Below are 9,676 nucleotides of genomic sequence, written 5' to 3'. Positions count from 1 at the left end.
GAAGCCTTTCTAACGCTCAAGCGTTTGTTGTGTGAAGCTCCTGTTCTAACGCTACCTGAGGGAAGTGATGATTTTGTTGTGTATTGTGATGCCTCTAACCAAGGTCTCGGTTGTGTTCTTATGCAACGAGGCAAGGTTATCGCTTACGCATCTAGGCAACTTAAGATTCACGAGAAGAATTATACAACTCACGATCTCGAACTTGGTGCAGTTGTATTTGCCTTGAAAATCTGGAGACACTACCTCTATGGTACCAAGTGTATCCTCTACACTGACCATAAAAGCCTTCAGCATATCTTTGATCAAAAGGAACTTAACATGAGACAACGCCGATGGAACGAACTCATCAGCGATTACGATTGTGAGATCCGGTATCATCCTGGTAAAGCTAATGTGGTAGCTGATGCGCTCAGCCGTAAACCCAGCCAGCTTAACTATATCTTGCCGCGCACCCAGCTTCATTTCGCGCCGATCCTAAACGGTCTTGAATCGCGCATTCGCGACTCGCAGCGCGCATCCATCAGCAATGGCAACCTTCGCGCCGAGTTAGCGTGTGGCGCGGAAGCGCATTTTGTCCCTAATCTGAGTGGAATTCTCTGCTATCTCAATCGCATCTGGATCCCTTGTGATGAGAATCTTCGCGCTGATATCCTTTGTGAAGCGCACAAATCTCGATATTCTATTCATCCTGGCGCTGATAAGATGTACAAGGATTTGCGCATTACTTATTGGTGGCCTGGCATGAAAAAGGATATTGCTGTGTTCGTAGCTAAGTGCCTGACTTGTTCTAAAAGTTAAAGCTGAACACCAACGCCCATCTGGTTTGCTCGAACAACCAGAAATTCCTACGTGGAAGTGGGAAGGTATAGCAATGGACTTTATTACCAAGTTACCTTTGACAGCAAGCAAACATGATAGCATTTGGGTAATAGTGGATCGTTTGACCAAGTCTGCTCATTTTCTGCCCATTCGTGAAACCTACCATGTTGAGCATCTCGCGCAGCTTTACGTCAAGGAAATTGTCTGCCGCCATGGTACTCCTTTGAGCATCATATCCGATCGCGATGGCCGTTTTATATCTCGCTTTTGGAAATCTCTCCAAGCTGCGCTAGGAACTCGTTTGGACATGAGTACAGCATATCATCCTCAGACTGACGGACAGTCTGAGCGAACCATTCAAACCCTTGAAGATATGCTTCGATCTTGTGTTCTTGATTTTGGAGGTAATTGGGATTCACACCTACCTTTGATCGAGTTTTCTTATAATAACAGCTATCATTCTAGTATTGGTATGGCCCCATTTGAAGCACTTTACGGTCGTAAGTGCCGCTCCCCGATCTGTTGGAGCGAAGTGGGTGAAACTCAAATCACAGGACCCGAACTAGTTCAAGAGACAACCGATAAAATCGCCAAGATCCGTGATCATCTGCTGACTGCCAGAAGCCGACAGAAGAGTTATGCTGATCGCAGGCGAAAGCCTCTCGAATTTCTAGTTGGTGATCTTGTTCTCCTCAAAGTGTCGCCCTGGAAGGGTGTTGTCCGCTTTGGGAAGAAAGGTAAACTTGCGCCTCGTTATGTTGGACCATTCAAGATTCTCGCGCGTATAGGAAAAGTTGCCTACAAACTTGACCTGCCGCCCGCGCTCAGCAATGTGCGTCCAACGTTCCATGTATCCAATCTCAAGAAGTGTTTAGCTGACGAGAACCTTCACATTCCTCTTGATGAAGTTCAAGTTGATGAATCTATGCATTTTGTTGAGAAGCCTGTGGAGATTATGGATCGCGAGGTGAAGAAAACCAAGCGCAGTCGCATCCCTATTGTTAAAGTTCGTTGGCAGTCCAAGCGCGGAGCCGAGTTCACTTGGGAAAGGGAAGATCAGATGAAGATCAAGTACCCGTACCTTTTCTCTGCGCCACCTACTACGAGTTAAATTTCGGGACGAAATTTCTTAAAGTAGGGGAGACTGTGACAACTGCCCGAATCCGACCCGACCCAGGTACCCGTTTCTCTGATCCGTTTCTTTTTATGATTTAAAGTTTATTATTAATCTTTGTAAATTTAACTGAGTAAATTAAATATATTTATTTTTATTTGTTCATTCCCGCCTCTTTCTCTTCCCCTTTCTTTCCGCCGTCCCGCCCTCCTGCTTAACCCTTAAGCCTTGAATCCCCTTCTCTTTGCTTGTCCTTTGGTTCTTCCCGCCTAAGGATGCCTGCGCAGCCCCACGCGCCGGACCTTACAAGGAAGCCTGCGTGTAGACAAATTGTGCCTGCGTGAAGACCTCCTGTCTAAGCAATTCTTCTCACAGTGCGTTAAGGATTTGTGATTCTTCTCGCAGTGCGTTAAGGATTTGTGATTCTTCCCGCAGCGCGCTAAGGATTGTTGTGCCAGCCTTCGCGCTCACGCACTCAGCCTTCTCGCGCCAGACCCTTAGTCTTTTCTTCTGTTTTATCTAGCCGTTTGCTTTTGTACTGTCTTATCTTTTGAGCCGTTGACCTAATCTGCTTTATGTCTGAAAAGTTACTTTCGGCGCAGCATGCGCACCAACCCCATTGGTTGACAGATAAAGTGACTGACATTATCTTTTGAGGATTTGCTTTTGCCATGCTTAACCTGTACCTTTTTCTGTCTCCGCCCATGCTTTTTACTGTTCCCTGACAGCTTTCCCTTTTGCTTTTCCTCTTTTCCTGCTGCCATATCTTTTGAGATCTTTTACTTTTTGCTTTTGATATCTTTTGTTATCTTTTGAGATCTTGCTTTTGGAATCTTTTTGCTGTTATCTTTTCTTTTACTTTTGGAGATCTTTTCTAGGGTTTATGTCCCCTAGGGTTTGCCTATAAATATAATACTATTTTCTTAACACTTCACACACTACACTTATTATCTCTTCCTCCCTCTTGCTCTCTGCCGTTGTCCTCCTGCCGTCTTCCTCTCTACCTCCGTCTTCCTCCTTGTTCTTCCTGCTTTTCCGGTAATACATATATTATATATAATAGTTTACTTATTAATTATGCTAACTTATAATCAAGACTTAAAACAAATCATTAAAACAATAATCTTATTTATAGGTTAACTTGTGCTTGTTTAAAGTTGGTTCTTGCTTTATCTATCACCGCATCGTTTATCATGTGAGTTATCTCGTATCTAATCCCTTTTTATTTTTAAATGCTTTGGGATGTTCATGTGTTCATACAAAACTGAGTCTTAAACTGTTTATGAAATTTTAGTCGCGCAGTATCCCATGTGTTGAGGACGTTTACTTGGCTGTTTATTTGTATGTGTATCATTAACCGCTTTGTTCGGCCTATTCCGCAGTTCCGTTGGTACCATTAGTTGAACACGGGAGACCTATCGTTTACGGTTTTCTTTGTTTACACTTGCACAGATGTTTTCTCGTTTTTATGCTCAATTGGGAGCATGGATTGAACTATGATCTATGAACTATCTTAGGCTTGATCACAATCTGATTACACCCTTGTTAAACTCTAGACATACACGTGTTGTGCGCAGATTTACTGTGATTATCTATGATTATCTATTAAACTTGATTTCTCACCAACACGCAAGTGTTTGACGTTTATTTTAACACATGTTCAGGTTTTCAGTAGCTGCTTTGAAGCTTGAGGACGCATAGGATGTTTACTTTTGTTTTGGACCTAGATTTAAAATGTAACAAGACAAGTTTATGTTATTTGAATATTATGCTTTATAATATATCGATTTATGTTGATTTATGTTCTTTATTTTCCCCGCTGCGCGTGCGCGATAAAATGTGTATTAATAAATATTGACACCAATAGTGTCGCGAGTAATGAAGCAATATGTGGCGCCCCGATGTATAATCCGCCTTCGGTCGGGGTGTTACACCAACGGTCAAAAAACGGCCAAAAAAACGATTTCCAACGGCTATATTCGATCCAACGGCTAGAACCGGTTAGGAACCGGTTCCGGATGGTTCGGTTCCAGAACCGGTTCCGGTTCGGTTCCGGTTCCTACCCGCCCCCACTCAGAAATGCAAGAACCGGTCACGGATCATCGGGTTGAATCAGATAGGGTCCGGTTCCTACAAAAAACGGGTAGGAACCGGTTCGGTTCCGGTTCGGTTCCAGGAACCGGTTTCGTTGAACATCTCTAGCCATGGGTATGGCCGTATGGCCGTATGGGGGTAAGTATTGACTATTCACTATTATTATTCGATTTTCACCCATCCACTAGCTCATGATCAAACCGGTGATATCAGAGTTCCTAGTTTGATCCGGTTATCTAGTAGAAATATCTCAATAGCAACTAGATCTTGCATGAATGCATGATCACTTTTTTTTAGTATTTTAGATCATATTGATTAATTGTATGCACAATATTTATTACACTTGTGAATGTGGTTAATTTCTAGGCCTGTAAACGAACCAAACGTTCGGTGAACTGTTTGTGAACCGTTCGGCGGGAAGTTCGTTTATTTAATAAACGAACGAACACGAATACAAAATTTGTGTTTGTTTAATTAAATGAACGAACATGAGCAAATGTTACGTTCGTTCATTTATGTTCATAAACGTTCGTTAATGTATTAATAGAAAATAATTAAATATTATCTGGATATGTCATCCGCTTAAAGGTTTTATATTTGTTCATTTATGTGTTTTCAGATTTAAGTTTGTTTATGTTTGTTTGTGTTCATTCACATTGGTTCATATATGTTTATTTATGTTCGTTTATCTTTGTTTAGTTACGTTTGTTTAGATTTTAAACAAACATACACAAATGTCCATTTTTAAATAAACGCACATGAACATAAATTTTTGTTTGATTAATTATAAAGTTAAATGAACGAACACGAATATGCCCTTGTTCGTGTTATTCGATTCATTTACAGGCTTTCAATATTCACATTGATAAATACATCGGTCTTATTCTCTAGCCTCTACCAATTTTATTTGCGTTCGTTTGTGTTCGTGAACACGTTAATTTTCTTAATGAACGAACACGAACATAAAATCTCGTTCGGTAAGTGTTCGTGAATTATTCATGAACACAATATTTTCTTAACGAACGAAAATGAACAAGGCCTTGTTCGTGTTCGATCGATTCGTTTACAACCCTATTAATTTCCCTTAAACAAGTTCAAATATATTCATGTCAAATTTATATTTTCAAGTAGTTTGTTTAGTAGTCAAAGTAGATAAAAACGAATTTAGTACCCAAACATAGAGTTTACAAATAGTACTCAAACCATATAATCAATTTTAAACTACCCTAAATATATTGGGATTCGATCTCCTATAACAAGTTGAACAATAATCTCTAGGAAGTAGCTCACGACATATTGATAACTTTTCTTTATGCTCGTTTCTTGTCACTTGAATAGATACATTTACTTTTTCTTTTTATCCAAGTCTTTAAGTGTAAAGATTGATGATAGATGATAATCACTTGCATGTCACAAAAAACAACCAACAAGATACTAGCCACGATTCCGATCCATGAGCTCCCTTTGGCCAGGCTCGTGTTATTCAAACAATCAAAGAAACAAAGGCGCAACCGCATGCCACCAAGGACCATTAAGTTATTGCCATTCATCTCAACGAAAATTTGATCACTTAGCTTGTTGATGTTTAACTTCATTGCAATGCCATCTACTCCATAATAAACTTGATTCATTTGAGGGTCTTGGCTTTTAACATTCGAACGTACCTCATCAACACATATGTCAAAACTAGTCTCTTACATCCTCTAGTACTATGTAGCTATGTGACTATTGGTTGAGTACTGGTTGAGTACGTGTAGTAGTTTAATTGATATCCCGATAAGAAGAAACATTTAGCATGGGTGGTATTTCAAATTAACCACATTTGGTACGGTTTAGTTAATACGATGATGGCGGTGGTAGTAGAGACGATGGTGGTGGTAGTGGAGGTGGAGGTGAATGGCGGTGGTAATGAAGGCAGGTTTGGGTTTTATGCAGAGGAACGAGGAAGTGGTGATGTGGGACCCATAATTTTTTATTTTTTTTAAATTATGTCTATCATTTAAAAAAAGCCACGCAAACAATAACACTAACAGAGTTAGTGTCCCGTTAGTTTGAAAGTAACACAAGAATATAAGATGAATGTTGGGAGTGATAATAAACATTTTTTTAGTTTGGAGTGTTTTCAACCAACAAGTAAAAATTTGAAGTACGTGAGTCCAGTAGCTCTTTTTCCCCCTCATAGTTGCCTCTCTTGCTATGCCCAATCTAATTAAAAAAACTGTAATAAACCAAACTTAAGAATAACAAATAGAAGTAGGGGTGAGCATCAACGTATAACACCCTTACACCCGTTGCTCTAAACTCGTAGAACCCGATTTATTTTAACATGGTAGGTTCTTTGGCATAGCCATAATGACGTATAGCAAACTAAGCTAATCAGGTCCAGGTCAAGTCTAACGGGTAAGTATCGACACAAAAGAAACCGTTTGAGCACCCTTAAATGAAAGGATTCAATTGTAGTAAGGGAGAGATTACCACAAAAGAAAAATAGAAGGGCAAGTATTGTAACTTATACTATCTGGATATTAATCAAATTAGGGCTTGTATTGACACTTGTCGGAAATACTCATTACAATAATAATAATAATAATAATAATAATAATAATAATATCTCAAGTGTGAAAACTGAAATGGCGTCACTACTGTGGAGAAGATCAGTCACTACATCCGTCCGATCAAACCGCTACCTACTTACAGGCAAACCGGCAGTCGTCAGAGGCCAGAGGAAGATGCTTACGTCAGGTTTATGTCTTAATTCTTTTACTTCATTTACTACATTATTAATTTTGTTCATCGTGATTTATTTTAATATTTTATTTTATGTTTTACATTTTGATAATAGAAGATGGTGAAATGGTGTCACTCACGGCGGTTAAAGTAACGCCGTTATCCTCGCTGGCGGTTCAAAAGGCAATGTTGGGCTCTATACGCCAGAGGAAGATGACGCCGTTTGGTCAATCCGTTTCCGTTGACTTCCGAAGGCCATTCTCTACAGGTCATCATTTTGCATAATTTTGGTTTTTTTTTTCTTGATTTAATGTTGTATTTTTTTAATTAGGTATATTTTAATTAGAGTGTAAATGAACTGACCCGAGCCCGAGCTTGACTAGGCTCGAGTTCCGTTTGTTTTAACTTACGTGAGCTCGATCAACTTCTCAAGCTCGAGCTCGACTTATTTGGAGTTCTTTTGCTAAAGCTCGAGCTTGACTGTTTCATGCTCTTTAGTTTATGCTTAAGCTCAAGCTTGGCTCATGAGTTGTTCTTTTAAAGCTCAAGCTAGGTTAGTTTCGAGCTCTTTTGCTAAACGTAAGTCGTTTTTCAATCTCTTACTCGTACTCCAGCTCGGCTGGTTTGTTTTTTATTTATTTAGGTGCAGTTATAATTATTTTTATATACTTGAACATGCCTAAGCTCGGCTCAAGCTCTTCGTGTGCAGTTAAACCTTAAACGAGCTAAAGCTCTGCTCGAGTTGGGCATTGTAGTTTGAAATTTATATATGGAAGTCCAAAAGAGTCCAAGCTTAAAATGGAATTGGTTTATATACATTAGTGTTTTTTTGTTGTCGTAAACTTGTAATTTTAGAGTATTAATATGCGAAAATACAAAAACTAAATGTAATTCGGGTTAAACCTGTTGTGTCGGTTTTGCAATTATAAAGACCAATGTAATTCAATCGGTCAGTTTGATACTTGATGTCAACACAAATAGTTATTTGCAATTAAACAAGCTAAATACATATGCTTGTTGTTGCTGATTTACCTGTGTGACATAACATAACATGTGCCATAATGCATGCTTTCTGTATTAATTACTTCTTTCATTGCTAGTTTAGGTTACACAATATTTAACCTGATTATTGTTTTTATAGACTTTAGAAGAATGTACTGTTCAAAAAACGAACAAGAAGTTGAGGAAAAACGAGATAGGGAAAAAGTAGTGGCGGCTATGTATGATCAGTTGAGAGAGATGTACAACACATCTCAAAAAATATTGTTGGTTTGTCTGGCGGATTTCGATTTTGCTCAAAAAATTGCTATAGCGTTGGGTGATGCACACAAGATTGTGGTCACATCACAATACAGTTGTGGTAAGTTATATTCAAAATTTATGTTAATCTTTGTAATACAACTAAAAAAACATCTGGTGCATTTTGTTCAACAGGTGAATTGAAGAGGATGTATGAAGATGTCGAGTCTCAGATGTGTGATTTGACAAAGCTCGGTGCAACTATCGTCTTCAATGTTGATGTGGAAGGATTTTCTGATGACAGCAGGATCAACCACACACTCTATAATCGAATTGTTTTAGTTCCGGCTTATTGATGCAAGTCAAATGCCGAGTTAAGCTGTCGTTGTAGATTTTGAACCCACGGGTAACGATTACTAGGATTTTATGTGATGTGAAGTAAACTGGTTCTTGTACATTTTTGAAACCATGGTTAATGACTTAATGATTAGTAGGATATTATGTAAAAATTAGCATAGTTTTTGTTTGAAGCTTTCATGGCCCAAAGCCCATGGATCCAATCCAGACTAGCGTTTGTGGTTTAAAACCCGGATTGGATCGGTAACAGACCGTGCTGGACCGACTCAAATAAATGGGAAAACATGAACAAAAGCCTTGACCATTAAGAGACTATATGGTTCCGGTTAGAGGTGTTCAAAAACCGGTCGGAACCGGTTAACCAGAAACCAACTGCACCGGTTCACATCTAAAACCGGTTCCCAAACCGAACTTGACTACCGGTCCGTATAGCGGTTCGGCCTTTTAACAATCAAACCGGTTTTAAAACTGTTTTTTTTTTGCCAAAAATTGGTTTAAACCAGTTCTAAACCAAACCGAACCATTTTGGATTAGTTCGACTTGTTCTACGTTGAAACCAGTTTCTAAACCAAAACGGTTTGGGACAAAATGGTTTTGACCATGCAAAACCCAAAGCGGTTCGGTTTGAGAAAAAATCCGGTTTTGTTACACCTATAGTTCCGGTCTAGACCGGGAGAGGTCGGTCTAACAAGGACCTATAGTTGTTGGACATGGGCTGCGAAAATGGGCTTTAATGTGTCACTTGAGGTAGGAATCATCATGTACCGGTTACATAATAATGTAAGAGCTCAATGAGTCTCCATAAGAGTGTTCTTAGACTGCAATTACTTTCTTGTTATCTAAACTGGTCAAGCGTTTGATTTTTCATCTTCTGTATAAGTAAATGAGTTAAAAACGTATATTATTTATAGTATATGTGGTTAAAATGGAACTTGAAATTTAGAAAAATCTCTACTTTTACAGTTTTACTACTCGTAAAGAATTTTACTAATGAGTAAAAGTATAATAAATGACGAGAGATTTCAAATATTCAATTTTTTAAAATGAAACCAAATAAAAATAAATATTTATGTAATAAACCCGTACACAACTAGTATTTGTTTTGTTAAAAAATAAAAGATTATAATAATATGAAGGTTCATTGTCAAACATGATAGGAGGTGTTCGTATCATAACAATGAACCTGGTCTAGGACCGTGATAAACGGACGGTCATGGACCGTTCATTACCTTTTCATACTTCTTCATCCGAAAGCATGAAACTGTTTTCTTTAAACATTAAACTGTTTTAAAAAATTATGCATATTTGATATTTGTATACATCAAA

Source organism: Bidens hawaiensis, unplaced genomic scaffold, assembly GCF_021521415.1.
Source record: "Bidens hawaiensis isolate Kalapana, Puna unplaced genomic scaffold, B.hawaiensis_p1.1 tig00034970_1, whole genome shotgun sequence".
NCBI lineage: Eukaryota > Viridiplantae > Streptophyta > Magnoliopsida > Asterales > Asteraceae > Bidens > Bidens hawaiensis.
Note: the sequence above shows the minus strand (reverse complement) of the source record.